Source organism: Aotus nancymaae, unplaced genomic scaffold (genome assembly GCF_030222135.1).
Source record: "Aotus nancymaae isolate 86718 unplaced genomic scaffold, 86718_ANA_hifiasm-v0.15.2.pri h1tg000012l, whole genome shotgun sequence".
Classification (NCBI taxonomy): domain Eukaryota; kingdom Metazoa; phylum Chordata; class Mammalia; order Primates; family Aotidae; genus Aotus; species Aotus nancymaae.
In genome coordinates this window covers 15664008-15684414 of record NW_026988423.1, presented here as the reverse complement: position 1 = coordinate 15684414, position 20407 = coordinate 15664008, and positions in this window count along the sequence as shown.

Sequence of the window (20407 nt, the reverse complement as noted above, 5' to 3'; positions counted from 1 at the left end):
AGGGAAACCCCAGAGAGTGGATGGTACAGTAGCCTGAGGCTAGCCACAACAGGGCATGGCTGTCACCCCCAGGCTGAAGGGCCAGGAGCCTGTGAGGAGAAGGCTGCCCTACAGAAGGAGATGTGAATTATGCCCTCCCCAGGAAGGAGTTGAGGGATCAAATAACTTTGCTTCCCACCCTGTCACCTTCTTCTCTCTTACCAATGTTTTCTGAAGGGGGAACTCAGTAGGAAGCAAGAGGGAAAGAGAGCTCTTTGGTGAAGTTCTTGCAGGCCAGTCTTCTGGGGCACAGAGCAGGCGGAGAAGCGGGGAGAGTAGATTGGAGGGAGCATAGGAAAGGTGGCAGTGGAAAGAAGTTGTATCTTTTTTTTCTTGAGATGGAGTCTCACTCTGTCACCCAGCTGGAGTGCAGTGGTGCGATCTTGGCTCACTGCAACCTCCACCTCCCAGGTTCAAGTGATTCTCCTGCCTGAGAGTAGCTGAGACTACAGGCACAAGCCACTATGCCCAGCTGATTTGTGTGTGTGTGTGTGTGTGTGTGTGTGCACGCGCACGCGTATTTTGGTAGAGACAGAGTTTCACCATGTTGCTCAGGCTGGTCTTGAACTCCTATGCTCAAGCAATCTGCCCACCTTGGCCTCCAGAAGTGCTGGGATTACAATTGTAAGCCACCACACCCGGCCAGGAATTGTATGTTGGCTCATCCCATCTTCACAAACCCTCTCTCCCTCCACTGCTCCCTACTTCCCACTCCTAGGTCCTTGATGGTACAAAAGGAAAAGCAAGAACAGCAATGGTCTAGAGTCCAACACTCAAGAGTCAAAATCTCCTAGTCCTTTATCATGTAAGGGACTTAACTTTGAATCTGTGGACTTCATGGGCTAGTAAAGAGCCTGGCTCTGGAGCCAGATGATTTGAGTTCAAATCTTGCCTCTGAAACTTACTATGTTTTTCTGTGGCAACTTTTTTTTTCACTTGTCATTTAATTTCACTTTTAAAAAGTGCTTGAAGAATAATCGACAAGTGTTCATAATTTTTGTCTGTAAATGGGGATTACAGAACTTATGTCTTGATTTTGTTATGAGAATTAAGACATATGAAAGGGCTTCAAAGATTTTAGAGCACGATATAAAGACACCAATACCACAGGTTTTCTACTTTCTCTTCTATCCCTCCCCGCTTCCTTTCCCCTTTCATCCATTGGGAAATAATTCTTTATATATTATTACATTTTAGGTTTGGGGGTACATGTGAAGAACACGCAAGATTGTTGCATAGGTACATACATGGCAATGTGGTTTGCTGCCTTCCTCCCCATCACCTATATCTGGCATTTCTCCCCATGTTATCCCTCCAACTCCCCACCCCTGGCTTGACCTGACCTGGGCAGGGAGGAGCCAGTGAGCAACGAGTAAATAAGATCCTTATGTTTCTGGAACTCACATCCAATATGGGAATACACAGATGATCAGCAAACAACCAAACCAATGTAGAGGCAGTGTTCAGCGGTGGTAGGTGCCGTGAAGAAATCAGAACAAGGAACTGGGTTAGAAAGTGATGTGAGCACTTTGATATGGAAAAGATTTAGTGTGGTCAGGGTCGGTCTCCAGTGGGGGAGGTTTGAGCTGAGATATGAATAATAAGGAAGATTCTGGCATAGGAAGACTGGTGGTTGTGGTGGTATGGAGTGGGTGTCTAGAAGGATTTAGGCCAAAAGAACAGAAGTACAAAGGCTCTAACACAGGAGCAAGCTTGTTGTATTCACGGAACAGGGAGGAGGCCAGTGTCTTTGGAGCCTGGTAGGGGATAAGGTTGGAGATGTGGTCAGGAACCGCAATTGTGAGGTGGTAAGTAAAGGCATTTCATGGTCCCACTTCGTTTTTTAAATTGTGCTTCAGTGCTGTCAGAGCAGGTTTGAGGATTGTGATGGCACAGGGTAGACATCTAGTACTGGAAATGTGATCGCTGTTTTGACAAGAGAGCCAATGCACAGAGCTGAGACAATAGGGGATATACTGCCCAAGCAGGGGACACTGGAGCCAGGCCTTGAAAAAGGGGAAAGTGTCATATGCAGGAAGTTGGAGGCAAGACATCATCCACAGAAGATGGGGAACACTTGGACACGATGGTGGGAAATCATAGAATGTTTTTACAGAACAGAGAGAACAACAATCAGGTCATCAGCATTGAAGGGAGATGCTTGGAGTTGGCTCTCAGATCCAGGCAGCAGGTTTGCATGGCTGGGTATTACAGCCAGGCCCTCACCCAGTCTTATTGTCCATGAGCATAGTGGTCACTAGGTTTGGCACTGAAATCTTAGGCTCTGGGACAGAGTCTGGCTATGTGTCCACTGGGACTCTTGACTTGTCTTTTGCACCCCAGAACACCAGTCACCATCTAGAAAAGGACAAATCGTCACACTTTCATTCAATCAATAAGGATATTAGCTCATGTCATATGGTAGAAAAAGCCTTAGAATTCAAGCCTGACTCTGTCCTGTATTTAGCTTTTTAACCTTTTATAAACCACTTAAGTCAAAGTGTCATTTGTAAAGTGGAGACAACATTACCTACTTCCTGGGACTATTGGAAGCACTCAATGACTAATGTATAAAAAGCTATATTTTCATTTCCATTCTCTCTACCTCCACCCTTCTGTGGTCATTGTTTATTGTCTATTAGTAGATTTTGAAGCTTTGGATATCCTGTAATTGTCAGTAAAAGTAGCAATGCCAGAGAAGGTGAAGCATCCAAGCGGGTTTCCTCTGAATTAAACCTGGCCAGCAAAATAAGCTCCTCCATCTGATATCCTTCCTGCCAGGTCAGATATCCAAAAGCAATGTGCTTATTCTCCAAGGCAACAGCAGATGCTTATATCAACAGAAAGGAGAGGGTCAGATGGTTTAAAATAGAAAACAAGGTCAAAAAGCTCAATTTGGCCAGTGAACACTGATCTCGCACAAACATTTTTAAAACCCCAAGTGTAGAATTGGCTCAATTTCATAAACTGCTCTAGATGCAGTTTCTCCTGTCTAAGTAGCTAGGCTGAGTGTTCCCAAAAACATACAGAATGATTGAATATATGATCTTCGTAGAGCATATATTCAATGCATTTACATGGAATATTTTTAGTCTGTTAGCCTCTGTTTGAATATGGATTCTCACTGCACAAAATGTTTCATTCTGACTCCAGCTCAGTGGGTTGCTAAGGTGAAAGTGTTCATGATTAATTCTGCTCATAACCGCACTGAGAAAAAAAGGTGGGGGGAAAACACTCTGGTGTATATCGGCATTTTAAATGCTTTGACTTTTATTCAATTTGATTATTTCCTCCCCATGGCTTTAAATTGAAGGGCTTGAAAATCAGGAGTGGCTTCTCATGAACTGAATTACTTTCCCCTGGTAAAAGAGAACAAAATCAGAAACAAAGGTCTCCAAAGTGGAGGCAATGTGAGGAGAGAGATAGCAAAGGGCACCAAAACAGGCATCCACAGCCCTGGGTTCGAGGCCCTGGTCCCATGACCACCAATTTGCTAGGCCAATCTTCCTCAATAACTTGGTCTCTTCATTATTAAAAATAAGACAGATAGAGATCAAGACCATCCTGGTCAACATGGTGAAACCCCGTCTCTACTAAAAATACGAAAAATTAGCTGGGCATGGTGGTGCGTGCCTGTAGTCCCAGCTACTCAGGAGGCTGAGGCAGGAGAATTGCCTGAACCCAGGAGGCGGAGGTTGCAGTGAGCCGAGATTGCGCCATTGCACTCCAGCCTGGGTAACAAGAGCAAAACTCCATCTCAAAAAAAAAAAAAAAAAAAAAGACAGATAATCTCCAAAAACGTTTCTAGCCCTTAAAGATTATGTCATACAATTGTGGCAATGATATTCAGAGATTGTCACTTACACCTAATACCATAGATCTTTCAGGGTGCTAGAGTATTAGAACTACCAGCTGATTTGTGCATTCACAACTTATTGACCATGACCACAGGGAATTAACCTTCCTGAGCTTTGCTTTCCTCACCTGTACGATAGAAGTAATTGTATATTACCCCAGCTGCCTCTCAGAACTGTTGCTAAGATCAAAAACCAAAGTAAAATCAAGTATATACAACAGGCTCAGGAGGACTGTAAAGAGATTAGGGTGTTGACATTCTGGATAGGAGTGTGAAGGGGGTGCTGGATGGAGGTAGAGAGGGTCACTGGTGGGTTCCCAAGGGGATGCTGGAGGAGATGGAGAGGGTCACTGGTGGGCTCTGCATTGCCATTGGAGCAAAATGGCAATGCTGATCTCTCTTTGGGGGCTGCAAAGGCTCAGTGGAAGTCAGTCCATGAGACTGACCCATTGTTCCCAGCATAGTCCACTGTGGGCACCTGGGCAAGGCCCAGAGCAGAGAAAATTCTGCCCCACATTGCTGTGCACAGTGAAGGTGACTCCAGGAAGGCTGCATTGCTAGTTGGCCCTTGCCACCCTGACAGCTACACAGAAGTTTCAAAACGGTTTCTACTGAGTTGATATTGTTAAAATGCCCATGCTATTCAAAGTGCTCTACAGATTCAATACAATCCCTATCAAAATTCCAATGTTCCAATATTATACTTCACAGAAACAGAAAAAACAATCCTAAGATTTGTAATGGAACCCCAAAATACTACAAATAACCAAAGGAATTTTGACCAAAATTTGAGGCATCACACTGCTGGATTTTAAAATATATAAAAAATACGTTATGCAGTATATTTTGGCATAAAAATGGATAAATCAACCAACGGAATAAGATAGAGAGCCAGCAATAAACCTACACACCTGCAGTCAATTGATTTTTGACAAAGGTTCCAAGAACATATAATGGGGAAGAGGACAGTCTCTTCAGTAAATGTTGGAAAAACTGGATGTTCACATACAAAAGAAGTAAAATGGACTTTTATCTCAACACTTACACATGAGCCAATTCTAAATAGATTAAAGATCTGAAACTATCAAACTACTATAAGAAAGCAGGCAAAAAGCTCTATGACATTGGCTGGACACTGATTTTTTGGATATGACCCCAAGGCAAAGGTAACAAAAGCAAAAATAGATGAAAATTATTGCACCAAACTAAAAATCTTCTATAGATCAAATGAAACAATTAATAGACAACCCACAGATTTGAAGAAAGTATTTGCAAATGTATTAATATGCATGAACCAACCTAAGATTCTGAATTCAGTATGTTGGCTCAATAGATTTTACCTGTTTGCTTGGCTGCATAAAATCTAGACACAACAGTAGGCCGTGCTAAATGAAAATAAGTTGCTGAAGTGCCTGTGATAATGGCAAAATAATTTAAAGACCTGGGAAGAGAGCAATGTTACAATGAATTCATCCAGTAAGACTCACAAAACCACACCCTAACTGTGTGTCCCTGGGGAAGGGGAGGTGTCCAGAAGACACTCCCTTCACGGAGCCATTATGAAATACACTGGTTAGGGAAGCACTTGAATCTTTTGAGAGCACTGTAGTGATCATTCTCTGTAGGCCAGGGATGCTGGCTTCTATTTTCCCTATAATATTCAAAGTGAGATTATAAACTAAAACTTAAGGAAATAAATAGATAACAGTTCAGTGAGATTAGAGATTTGATATAGTCGCTGTCGGGAGAGAAAAAGACTGATTAGAAAGATGTAGAAGTATTACTCAGCAACATTCAGGTGCCTGATTGTTGAAAAATGTGAAGTGTTGGTGGCAGCAATGGACTCTGTGTGAGTGTGTGTGTGTGTGTGTGTGTGTGTGTGTTTTCCTGGAAGCAATCAGCAACATAGTTAGAAGAGCTGAAATGAGAGTGGTTAGATTGATCTGTGGTTGGTACTTTTCTAAACATGTATAAGAAAATAATGGAGATATGGGTGTTGGTGGCATTGGAAGAGGGTAGTCCAGGTGCTGCATCACAAGGAATAGGCTGGAATAGTAGGACAGGAACCAGGAGAGAGCAGATGAAAGGAAGGAAAAGGATAAAAGGATCAGATATCTCAATAAGGCTGAAAATTGAAGATTAGATGGGATAATCCAGTGGAAGAGACTGGCTAGGTATTACTAAACCCTGTTTATTCTTTCTTTTTCCTGTCTGTTGTGAACATGTGTCTGAGTTCTGGCCAGTGGACTATGGATGGAGGTGTTGTGTGCCAGTTCTAGGCTTGACCCATAAAAATTTCTATATGCAATTCTCTATGTCCTTTCCTTTCTTTGGTCCATATTGAAAATGATGGGGTCACAAGACAGAAGGAACCTGCATCTTTGAACTGCTGCTTGGATGAGAGCTGCCCACTAATCAGGAGCATCCAGTTTCAATTTTAAGAGGTTGAGAAATACATTTATATTGTGAGAAGTAAATTCATACTGCACTGGGATTTTGTGTTTTGTCCGTTGCAGCAGCTAGTGTTCCCAAGCTAACAAAACTGTTTTAAAAAAATGGACCAGAAATGGTGATTCTTAAGCAGGGTATTCCAGAGGTGATGCCATTTCTGTTGATAACAAGGTCCAGGGAGTTGCTGTGTAGCTGAAGTGTAGAAGAGGTGAATGCCACCAGAAGGGCATTGAAAAGATGAAGAACCTGGGAAGTTAGGGTGTTGGATATTAGCATATACATTAGTGTTATCCAAGGTGATGACAGGAGCTATGGATAAGAGTAGGCTATGAACCAGAATAATCTGATGTCAGCTAGTATTTATTGGCTGATTACTATGCCGTATGCTATGCTGAACATTTTACCTGCAGGATCTTCTTTAATCTTTACAACTACCAAACGTAATACTAACACTATTAACTTCTTTCATGAACAAGAAACTTGAGCCTCAGAGATGTTGAATGATTTGTGCATGTTTCCCCAGGTTAACTTAAACTCAGTTTATTTGACTTCAAAGTCCATACTCTTCAGTACTGCATAAAAGTTAATCTGAATGACATAGATTTAGGCAGAAAACAGTGTGTCTATGTTGTAGACCAAGATGTCCCCAAATGTAAGAGTAAAAATCTCTGGGTCAAATAATAATGTCAAGAATCCTAAACACTGTACATAGGTTAATCTCGACATTATAAATACATTGCTGCAGACCCTAGAGTTTAGGCCATAGACTCTAGGGTCTGCAGCAATGTATTTATAATGTAGAGATTATAATACATGTTCACAACAGACAGGAAAAAGAAAGAATAAACAGGGTTTAGTAATACCTAGCCAGTCTCTTCCACTGGATTATCCCATCTAATCTTCAATTTTCAGCCTTATTGAGATATCTGATCCTTTTATCCTTTTCCTTCTTTTCATCTGCTCTCTCCTGGTTCCTGTCCTACTATTCCAGCCTATTCCTTGTGATGCAGCACCTGAACTATCCTCTTCCAATGCCATCAACACCCATATCTCCATTATTTTCTTATACATATTTAGAAAAGTACCAACCACAGATCAATCTAACCACTCTCATTTCAGCTCTTCTAACTATGTTGCTGACTGCTTCCAGGAAAACACACACACACACACACACACACACACACACACACACACATGAGTCTCAGATAGTTACTTCTATGGTATTGTGAATATTTTTTAGTATTTTACTAAAGAGTCTTCATTGAGTTTCTTGGACTAACCACATCATCAAGTCATTTGAGCCTTACAACTCTAAGGAATAAGAAGAGTCAGATAAAATGACTCACATCAGACCCAGATCAACAAAGTCAGGTCTCCTGATCCTCTGTACTTTTTCTCTGTGTGAGTTAGATCTGATGTTTACATTTATAAAAGCCATGGAAACTTTTCTTTAATACATATTCGGAAAACTAATATGTATAATGGATGAAAACAAGTTTGATATTATCCTCTATACATGTCTGTGTGCCAATAACATTTAATAATAGTAAAAGCTGTTCTGCTTGGATGAACAAGATGAGGAGGAAGTGCCCTAGTCCTACCTTCCTTCTTCAGCAGGTTGGGAGCCACCTTACCCACACAACCCCTATGTCCATGGCACTCTGTGGAGCACAGTCTGGCAACATGTATAGCTTTTACTTTTCTGGCAACCAATGAAAAGAGGGAATCATCACTGTTTACAAGAGGAAAATCAATCCACTAATGGAGAGAAGGGCAATAGAAGTCTATTCTAGATATTAGTCCTTTAGAAATACATGCTTTTCCTAAAAATATAAATAAGTAAATATATACATACAATGTACATGTAGAAATATTTATTTTAGTTCCCAGAAATTATAAAGTGCATGTTCCAGAGAAACTATTTCATGTCCATTACAAGAATGTTAACAGCATCATTGTTTCCAATAACAACTAAAAAGAAATTATTCAAATATCTACCAAATGTAGAATGGATGAATAAATTAGGATACTTTGGTACATTGGAATAATATACAGCAATGAAAAGGAACAAACTATAGCCACATTCAGAAATACTAAATGGATCTTAATATTGAACAAAATAAACAAATTCCATATGTATATTTTATATATATATATATACACACACACATACAAATAGTTTAAAAACTATATTGCTGAGGAAAACATAATGAAAAGCAAGAAAGTGATTGCAATATGAGTTAAGGTAAGAGTTACTTTCAGGGGGCAGAGAGAAGATTGAGAAAGGAGGAGGGAAAGGGCTGCTTGACATAGGAGAGCCTTCACAAGGCTGCTCATTTGTCAAACTGTTCTATTTTATGCATTTTGCAGTAAATTATACTTTCCAATTAAACAATTTTTCAATGACACATGCACAGCTATTTCTAAGGAGAGAAATCTTTGGTGGATTTCCCTACCGAAGACACTGTGCTCTATAATGAATATCAGATACTGATGAATATCAACTTCATATTAAGCCTAGCATGTTCTTCCCTCAAAGCTGTTTCCTGCAATAGTCCTGTTGGCACTGTGCCAAAGCACATTCTTTTGCCTTCTTTGGTTTAGGTTAAGATTAGATTTCACAGAACCTAAAGGAAGAGCGTTGTCGATTATTTCCCCAGAGGAATTCTATCTCTTACCTGAGCTTTTGTAAGGTTTCCTGACAGTGAGTTCAAGATTAGCTCTCTGACATGCCGCTGGGGTGGCCCTGTTCTCAGTTGCCAGGGATGAGAAAGGATCATCCTTTTTCTGTAAAAATTGAGGCATCATAAAAGAATGTGTCTGAATAGAAGGCTATTTCCAATTTTGAATGAGGAGAGCTGAGAAAGTGCCTGCAGCCAGGGCCAAGGGTTTACTCAGAAGGTAATTTTAAGTCTGTTACAATTCATGGAAAAATGGAAAATTGAGACTCTACAATTCTTTGCATAAAACATGACTAGAATAACTTGAACCTAGACAAAAGCATCCACAGAAGATTTACATTTGGTAAATGTAGCTTCCTGGGATAGTCTTCAAGATGAAGTAGATGTGAAATACCCATCTGCAAACAGCAATGCCACCAGTAGTTCTGTGAGGCCATCTTCCTAAAATGCTATCTTTGATTTTAGTATAGTTGATCCAAAGCCTCTCTGAATGGTGATAATTAAATGTTAAGGCCAATTATCTATTTAAAACAATGGTCTCTCATGATGATAAAGCCATGTCATCTGAGAGAATCTAATTTCTGTCATCAAAAAGACTATCAAGTTATTAAAGGACAAATAAAAATAAGGGAGAACCAGATTGTATCCCAAATGAAGTTTCCTGCCTTCTATCCATCTCAAGGGTGGAGACTGGTATAACTTTATTACGGGTATCCATAATCTGGTATATGCGTGACCAACAGTGTACAGTGAATACATGCAGCTTAGTCCATACTGGGTCCTAGCAGCAGAGTCAAAGACCCTTGAAACATCTTTCCACACAGAGCACACACTTTATAGCATATCAGGATTTTGCAGTGGTAATCACACCTAGAGTCATCTTTCTGAAGAACACAGCTCTAGTCCTTCTGAAGTTCTATGATATGATAGCTGCTTCATCAAAGTCCACCAGAAAGTTTCCCTGAATCCCTTACTTGCTTTCACTTCTGAATATTCTTCTCTTCTGGCTACTATTTTATCTGGAGTCGATTCTGCATGTGCCAAACATTGGGAAAGGTCAGGAAACCACAAGTGGGCAGAAGCCCTCCTGGTTTAAATATTCACCTAGGTATGTTTTCTGCTTTTTGATTTAACTGTAGTGCCAGGTCTCATTTTTCTGTATGTTGGTTTTTTAACCTATACTCTAGTTCCTAGCATCTATCTCTGGCCCTCCTTGTCATTGCCAATCTAAACTCTTCTCTGGCTTACCAACATGAGTTTCTCACTCAACTAATCTTTGCACTTCCCGTGGTCTTAACACATCATCTATGCTTCTGTGGCCAGCGTGGGTCCTGCATTTACCCATGTTGCCAGGCCACTCCCACCTCATCCCTTCAGGGGAGCATAATCACACTCAGACATCTAGGGCAGCTCTGGCCTCTGTGCTGCAAATATTTGGTCTCTACAGCTTTAGTAGGCCGTAATCTTTCAGGGCAGGCATTATCATATTTATCTTTGCATCCTCTAGCACAATACATGGCACACTGTATTAAGGTCATTGTGTGAACAGTCCTGATCGATAAGAGGGCATGAAGTTTATATGTATATTGTATTAACACTCTAGAAGTCCATTTATCAGCTGGCAGAGAGGTCATTCAGGTTGCTGTTTTATTCATGTATAAATATTAAATCATTATATGCAAAGCACTCAAGTACAATACAGGAAAATGCATGTATTTGTCTGCTTTTTACTCATTTGCTATTGATTCCTATACCAATTGAGCTAAAAAAGAAAAAAGAATGAGAGCCCTATGTATATTTGTGTGCATGGACAGAAATGCACAGAAGCTTTGGAAGGAGATTCCAGCCAAGAAGATAATTGCCATACATGGATAACAGCCTATGAATAAGCCACATGGATGAGACTGTCTTTGAGAGAAATATAACTTCTGAAGCCAAACCAGAGACCTGTGTTAATAAAAACATTTTGAGTTGCTTTCATATACAAGATGAAACTTGTCTAAGAACTCTCTCCTCTTCCCCCTTACTGTACATGGAAATGTACCTCTACTTCAAATGAGGTACATTTCCTTCATCCTCCTTCATCCTCCTTCACCCTCCTTCACTAATACTAATAATGTATTAGTTCATTTTCACACTGCTATAAAGATACTACCAGAGACTGGGTAATTTAAAAACAAAAGAGGTTTAATTAGCTCACAGTTCCACATGGCTGTGGAGGCCTCAGTAAACTTATCTGGCAGAAGGTTAAGGAGAAGTAGGTACCTTCTTCACAAGGCAGCAGGAAAAAGATCCTGTGAAGGAGGAACTGTCAAACACTTATAAAACCATAATTTCTCCTGAGAACTCACTATCAGGAGAACAGTAAGGGGGAAACCGCCCCTGTGATTCAATCACCTCCCACCAGGTCCCTCCCTGAACACATGAAGGTGATAGGGATTATAATTTGAGACAAGATTTGGTGGGGGTGGGGCACAGTAAAGGAGCCATTCCTTCTCCCTATCAAAACCTAGTCCCTTCACCTGAATTTAGGGTTTTTTCCCTTCAGCTTCTCAGGGAATTTATTCTATCATCACTTGTATATTAAAGCTGTTGTTCTCTTTTAACTCTCAAACAGGCTCAGACAGTTCTCACTTACAAATATTAATACATACATGAATAAAACTTTCTCTACCCCATGATCTCCTCAATTGACTTCCCCTTTGCAGCCAAACTTCTAAAAAGAGGCCCAAGTTCTTGGTTTTCTCAATTCCACACCAGCCGTCAGCCTGATCTGGCTGCTTCTGACTCCATTACACTAAGAGATATGCCATTGAGTCGCCACTGACCCACTGTGATTAGCCCCAATGGATGTTTTCAGTCCTTTCATGTTTTAACTCTTAGCATCACTTTAAGGTGCACTGCTGACAACTTTTTCCTTTTCCTCTTGACTTCTATAACTCTTCATTCTCCTGATTTCTCACTGACCTCTCTGGACATTTCTTCTTTAGTTCCTTTGCAAGTTCCTCCTCCTCCATCAGGCCATTAGGTTTTAGAGTTCCCAAGTCTTCCTTCTAGTCTCTACTTGTTTTCTACTCTGCATTATCTCTCTAGGCCAGTAGTACTCAAACATAGCTGCACCTGGTGAATCATCCTGGACCCTTAAAAATATTGATTCCTATCCCCAGAGATGTTTTACTAATTGGTGTTATGGACAGCCTGATCATTCAGATTTTTTTCCTCAATAAAATTGTCTCTCTAAATTTTATTTTAAAAATTTATTATATTTTAAATTGACAAATAAAATGGTATATATTGTGTATAAGATATATATAAGATGTTTGTATATATGTTGTATATAAGATGTTGTTTTGAATATGTATATATAATGGAATGGCTGTCATTGGGATTTCCAAAAGCCTCTCAGAAGATTCTAGAGTTCAGTCAAAGTTGAGAATCACATCCCTTAGTTAAGTCATTCTCACCCATGGGTTTAATTACTATCTTGATTCAGATGTCTTGACAGTTTGTATCTCCATCCCAGAAACTTCCTGTGAGCTCCTGACCCAAATAATCCACTACTTACTTGGCATTTCCATTTTGGTGTCTCAAAGCAATCCTTCTACCTTTCCAGACTCACCTCACATCACACTCTCCCTAGCTCTGGCTGTCCTTCACACTGATCTTTCTACATCTCAAATTCTCTTCTGCTCTGAAGCCATTGGACCTGTAGTCCCCTCAACCTAGAATACTCATCCTCTTATCCTTTACTGAAATAACTCTTTCATTTCCTGTATTATTAGTTCTCAGGCTATTGACACTTTCTCTATGAAGGTCTTTCCTGGTTCCCCAGATGTCTTTCATAGCACTAGGTACCATCCTTTCAAAGCACTAACCATAGTTATAGTTTCATTTGCATGATGATTCATTTAATTCTGTCTCCCTACCGGGCTGAATATTCACATTTTCTTTTGTTTCCCACATTACCATATTTTGTGAGATCTAAGATGCTGACTATAAGATGAATCATTTTATATATTACTAAGGAAGAAAAAACACTGCAAAGTATAAGATAGACATCTATTTTAAGAGAAATACAAATTTTGATCTTAAAATGTAAAGCAAAAACCAATATGTGTCAATGAAACAGTATTGCTGTGGCTTCACACAATACCTACTCCATTGTGGGCACTTAAATATTTCATATTTTTTTTAAAAGCAAAAGAACAATTCTTGAGTTGAACTGCTAGTATGCTTTGAAATGTATGAAGCTAATGGGAAAGAATAGTTGAAAGTTAGAGAACCTAATTTTCAACCTAATCTTTGTAGAGATACAAAGATTTCTCAAAGTCAGCTCATAATCCAAGATGGCACTTTAAGAAATTCATTCCAGCTCATGTGTGTCAGATCTATCAACTCCCCGAAGGTCTATGGAATCAAACTACTGCCTGATTTATTTATTTTATTTGTGCGTGTGTGTGTGTGTGTACACATTCTTTATAAAAAGACTTAATTTTTTTTAGAACACTTTTAAGGTTTATAGCAAAATTGAGAGGAAGGTACAGAGAGTTCCCCTATACCACCTACCCACACACATGCAGAGCCTCCATTATCAACAGTGGCATATTTGTTACAATTGATGAGCCCACATTGACAGTCATGATTACCCAAGTCCATAGTTTGCATTAGGATTCACTACCCAAGTCCATAGTTTACATTAGGATTCACTCTTGGCGTTAAACACTCTATGGGCTTGGACAAGTGTGTAATGACATGTATCTACCATAATAATATCATTCAGAGTGTTTCCACTGGCTTAAAAATCCTCTGTGCTTCACCTATTTATCCCTCCCTCTCCCCTAACTCCTGGCAACTGCTAGCTTTCTTACTGTTTCCATAGTTTTGCCTTTCCAAAATGTCATAAAATTGAAATTATACAATATGTAACCTTTCAGACTGGCTTTTTTCACTTAGTAATATGCATTTAAATTTCCTCCATGTCTTTTCATGGCTTGATAGCTCATTTCTTTTTAGCACTGAATAATATTCCGTTGTCTGGATATACCACAGTTTGCCCATTCACCTACTGAAGGAAATCTAGGTTGATTCCAGGTTTGGGTAATTATGAAAAAAATTGCTATAAACATACATGTCAGGTTTTTGTGTGGACATAAGTTTTCAAGTCATTTGGTTAAATAACAAGGAGCATGACTCCTGGATTTGTATGGTAAGAGTGTTATAATAGTTTTGTAAGAAATTGCCCAAACATCTTCCACAGTGGATTTACCATTTTGCATTCCCACTAGTAATGAATGAGAGTTCCTGTTGCTCCACATTTTTGCCAGCATTTGGTGTTGTCAGTGTTTTGAATTCAGGCCATTCTTATAGATATATAGTGATATTGTTTTATTAATTTGCAATTGCCTAATGACATAATGTTGTGCGTCTTTTATATCCTTATTTACTGTCTATATCTCCTTTGATGAAGTGTCTGTTCAGATCTTTTGCCCATTTTTAAATTGTTTTTTTTTAATTGTTGAATTGTAAGAGCTCTTTGTATATTTTGGAGAACAGTACTTTATGAGATATGTCTTTTGCAAATATTTTCTCCTAGTCTGTCGCTTATCATTCTTTTGAGATGGTGCATTTTTTGGTCTTCTTGTTCAAGTTCTTTAGGTGCACTTTCTGGAGACTGGTCAAGAGAAGCATTATGATGGCCTTTTATAGAATATCTCCAAGAGGAGAAGGAGCTCCTGTCAGTCGTTTCTCTATATCCAAGTGTTCTTTTCCCACATGCAAGATGTGGGACCAATTCCCGATTTTGCATTCTGACTTAAATGAGAGGAGATATCTTTCATGTCTGAGTCAAGAAGGACAATACATCAAAAAAGTAATTTAAGAAAAATGGTGCCCCAATAACTCAAATCAATAAATTCCTACACCTCCCTGCAGTTCCTGGCTTATTCATTCTAGAAGGAGCACACTAGGTCTCACTGATGTCCTAAAACAGATCAGCTCTAAGTTGTAGTTTCTTCAGCCTTTTCACCCCAGACCTATCTTGTTCCAATTTCCCTGTAATGGCAGCTTCCTTGGTTAACATTATTACCATTTATTTATTTTCAATTTCAACCTATAGCTCAGCAAGAATTGGAAGGAAAGAAGGCTTGAGGTTGCCTCTGTTTTAAAACAAATATCTTGGTCCCAGAAAGGTGCAAACCAAATAGAAGGAATTTTTCAAATGAGAAAGGCAATTCTGTTTTCTCAGAAACTTTAAGAAAAGTAATAATCAGTGAGTTAATGTTGTTCATTTGCAATGGAGCAGGAAGTAACTAAACAAGGAGTGGAATGAGGATGTTGGTTGGATACTTCTGGGTAAAGTCTTCTGTGTGGTTTAATTAATCTGGTTGAAGAAAATTAGCAGAATTTTTGGCATTCACCTATTCAAATATAAATATGAAAGTGAAATACTATGTCAACTATGTTTTGGGCGTTATCTTTTTTTTTTCCTTTGATGACCCGTGCTAAGACTTTCTACATTAAGGACAACAAAACAGAAGTTTCCTCTGGGGTCATTGGTGAATTTGTCACGTGAATAAGAAAGCCTATGTTGCTTTCTCCGTACGATAAATAATGCATATAACAAGCTTTACAGGGAACAAATGAGTGCCTTCTAAATAATTGAATTCTGTCTTTTTGACCTGCAACATTAGGACTTTATGTGCATATTTGATGGGTTTCCACTCAAATATAAAGAAAAATGCAATTTTCAAGTAGCTCTCTTAGACATTTGAAGTATGCACAAAAAGGCAAAAATCAGAAGGTAAGAGACTTGAGACAGCCAGTGGGAGGATGGCCTGATTTAAGCAAGCTTCCAAGGTGCTTCTTTTTAAGTCTCTTGTGAATAATTCACTTCATATCTCCTTCTTTCCTCTGTACTTTGAGAGAAAGGAGTTTGTCTGATCAGTGGGGATTTTTATTTGTTTGTTTTTTCCTCAACTAATATTTAATTATTAATCATAATTTTTGGTAGGAGTGGGGGATAATTTATAGGAATTAAAGTTTCCTTTTCTCTCAAGTATTGGCCTATAATTATAAGGCACTTCATATTTGAAAAGTTATTCCCTAGGGACCCATAAAGGAGATGTCTAACTTCCTACCTATATCAGTCCAAATGAGCTAGGTAGGTTGTGCTGTAGAAACAAACAACCCTAGTATTTCAGGGTCTTAAAGCAGCAAAGTTGGTTTATTGCTTGTGGTCCTTGCCCATCATAGTTCATGAAGGTGACCTACTTATTGTAGACACTCAGGACCAGGCTAATAGTGGTGCCATCTTGACAGGTGCTTCCATGATAACAGAGGTAAGAAGAGGCCTGAGGCCATAACCATCATGTCCTCTCCTTTTTAAGTGGCCAAAGCAAGTCATAGGGACAGTTGTGGTATGATTGGGGTGGGAGATTGTAACATCCCATGAGAACAGCAGGAAATATTTGTGAACAACCACACTATCCTTCATGACCCCTTACAGGTAAGGGGCTTAAAGCTCAGAGAGACTAAGACAGTGGTGCATGGTCATGCAGGTGAATAGAAGGGAAGCTGTGTTTTTGACATCGGGGTTGGGTTTTACTGACCCTAGGTACCTGGACTGTATATGCTGACTCCTCTCACCCTGCTGGAAGAAGGAGGGGACAGCATTACTTGGTTCTGGATATCACTAGCATCTTGTGGCTCAGCCAAGCCTTTCATTTTCATGTAAAAATCTATATTTTCTTAGATTCTCTAAGACACACAGGGGTCATGTGGTTATTCGGCTTAATGGAGACTAAATGTGACTCGAGAGTTACATAACCAAGTAGGCAGCTGTCTAGTCTAATTTCAGAGAGCTGAAAAGACTCCATGCACACACCCCCACCCCTGTTTCTCCATGCCTGAAGCTCCCCCTAATAGGTACTATTTTTAATAACTCTCATTAATAGAGGTGCTTATGTGTCAGGAATTGTGTTAAGTGCCTTCCTTTTACAATCTCCCCTATCATATAAGTTGAGGGGAATTAGTGCCCCATTTAACAGATGAGAAGTTCATGCTTCTTTAAGTTCTCAAGGTCGAACAGCTAGGAAAAGATTAAACACTGTGCTTTTTGACTGCCAAGCCTATGCTTTTGACCTCCATGCTTTATTGCTTCCAAAACAAGGGACAAGACTCCACATTTCACAGCCACATATAAAATTTCCACGCCCTAGGAGAGAGATGAGGCCTGAACTAAGTACAAATATGGTTCTTTAAGGACAGCCCAGTTTTAGAAGGGGAAGATTTAGGCAATAGTGGAGGAAGACTAGGAAAGGGATTCTATGGGATTGGAATAGGAGAGAAGTTCCCTGTGTTCATTTCTTAACAAACCAATTAACAAAACCTAGATAGCTTACACAGCAGAAATTTATTGTCTCATGGTTCTGGAGCCTTTAAGTCCAAGATCAAAATATAGGCAGGGTTGATTTCATCTAAAGGCTGTGAGAGAGAGTGTGTTCTAAGCCTCTCCCTAGCTTCTGGTAGCCTCAGGCATTCCTTGCCTGGAGATGATGTTCTCATGGTGTCTCTTTATACTATCTTCCTTCTATGCATATCCGTGTCCCAGTTTCCCCTTTTTATAAGGACCCTGGTGATATTGGATTAGGGACTTATTCTACTCCAGTATGACCTCATCTTCACTAATCACATCTACAATCACATCTAATCACATCTTTATTTCCAAATAAGGTCACTTTCTGAGGTACTAGGAGTTATTACTTCAATTAGAGAGATACAACTCAGACTAGAACAGTCCCCAGTGAGTGAACCCTCATGCCTCTTTATCACAGGACCAAGTTGCTGCTATAGCTTCCCCAGACGCTACCTGAAGAGGCCATGATCCAGCCCAGGAGAAATGAGGAGTTGCTGATACCTTGGGGTGGTGGGGTGGGATTGGTGGGGAGGAGACAGATTCTGACAGTGGGAGGCTTGAAGTTGGAGATCTCTGACTCAGTGGCCTTGGAAGCAATAGGAGTCATTGAAGTATCACACGGTCCCAAAAGCCAGGCCAGTGTGTGCTTCTGGAGACTAAAACAACCACCTGAGCTTCCTAAAAAGTCCCTCCATCCTACCCAGAATCAGTAGTCTGCAATGTAGGGGAAAAGGCATTTCTAATCAACAACATTTTCTTCTGTTTTTAAAAGCAATTTTATATCTTTTTGAAAATCCCCACTGCATCCTCCCCTTAGGGATGGTATCACATCTGCAAAATCATCATTTTTACATTTTATTTTGAATAGTTCACACTGGATGGAGAATTGAAGATAAAGTATTTAGGCAGCACATTAGCATTCATTGTGGAGCTTTTTTGTTTGTTTCTCATTACTGAATATATTTTCTGCTGAAAATCTTCTATTATGTTTCCGCCAAGGTAGCATTATTTTGAAGCTAGGGTGAGTAGAGATAAGGAATTGTTGATAAAATAAAAAGTCTTTCTGAGCTGGTTTGTGCAACTTCTATCTCCTCGATCTTGGTCTCTTGTATACCTTTCAAATATATAAGAGACTTATGGGCACATCACTTGAAAAGAAATGTGCTTGACCTCCTTGGGCTCAAAGGATTTCATAGACAACTGGTGTGTACCAAAGCAATTGCAGTTATTCTTTCTGATGGGTTAACTTTGTCAAAATGTAACATGCCTGTAATTTGGTGTTCAGGCATTGAGGACAGCCTTCAACCATTCTGACTGATAAAGGTTTATGAATGACGGTCTGTGTGGTGTGAGCACCTAAATACGGGACTTGAAAGTCAGAGGATTGGTCAAGATTTAACTCCATCATAAACTGGTACTGTGACCAGGCCAACTGCTTCATCTCTCTGGGTTCCAGGTTTTTCAATTCTTTAAGGTGGTGGAGGAGGGGTATGGACAGCCTTTACGGGGCTTTCCAGGTTAACATTCTGCATTTTTTGATTCTCATTGATCACAAATGCTGTCAAATCACTGGTTTATTGATTGAGGAAAAGCAATCATTTCTACTTCATGTGTAACTAAATCTGCTTACAACTTTTTGGAGCTGAGTGTAGATTTGTTAAGACCAGCAGGGAAATTCTTACTGTCTAGTTTAGTAGGAGACTGTTTAGCCAGAGGGGGTTCTCTTCTAAGGGAATAGGTGTCTTTTAGTTAATAAAGATTGCAGGGTTGGCTGTTTGGACTAGTGACAAATGAGTCACAGCCAGTCCTCAGAAGACTCATAACATGAGAAGGAGGCCATTCAGCCTGGGAGCTTTGCCAGGAGCTAAAAGGATAGACCCACGGTTACTTCACCATTGAGCATCTGGGTTCCTGGTACCCAGGCAGCCTAGGATCATCGCGACAGAAGAGGTCAGGAAAGGCACACATCCCTCCCTCATATGCCCTCTGGTTTGTGGTTATGTCTTCTGCCTTCTGAAGACAGAAAGTGTGGGTGAGGTGGCCCTCTGAAAGACTTCACTTTTTAAAAAAGGACACTTACAGGTTTAGAGTGAACTAAGAGTAAACTACTCAGGATAGCTACTTAACTTTCTTTTCTCAGCTTGTCATCAGATGAGGCCTCTTCATCAGCATCAAGTATAGACCAAATAAAGAAACTATACTCTCCTTGTGTATCTAAGTTGTGTTATAAGTTTGGTGAGCTCTAGGCTTCAGGAACCCCACAATATGTGAAAGAGATAAGATAGAGGATGATGCAGTGCACAGGCAAAGGGCAATAACCTTGACCTGTGCCTCGTAGCCCCTCCAGCATCCCAAGGTATCTCTAAAAGACAAAGTTTGAAAACTCTGGTACTGAGAGTTTTTTGGAACATGGTCCCCAGTGTCAATCTTACCTCCTAGACTTACTAGCTGTGTAGCCACAGGCACATCACTTAACCTCTCTTGCAAGATTATTACGAAGCTTATATGAGAGAATATGTGTAAGCACCAGTCAAGGGCTCTGCACAGAGATAGGAGCCATAAATAAAGTGGGACAACAGCATGACACTGGGAATTATGGGAAGCCCCATGGTTGGCTTCTGCAAATTATGTTTCATTTGCCTTGGTGCCTTACCAGCTCCTAAGTGATATAACCGAATAGCTAGACTTCTGGGAAAATCAGTTTACTGTCAGTTAAAAATCTTAGTTTTGTCTTCAAAGAGAAGTTTTCATTTGGAAAAGAAAAAGGAATCTTACTAAGTTAAATTTACAATTGGCAGATATTCCTATAGCCCAAGCAAATAGTAATGATTGAAAACCATTTTCCTGGCTCTTTGCTTCATGCTCTATCACTTTGCAATAGTGAATGAAATGATCTTCTTGAACACCACCATTGAAATCCAATTTCCATCTTGGCAGAATTGTTTTCACACCTTCATTCACCTGATT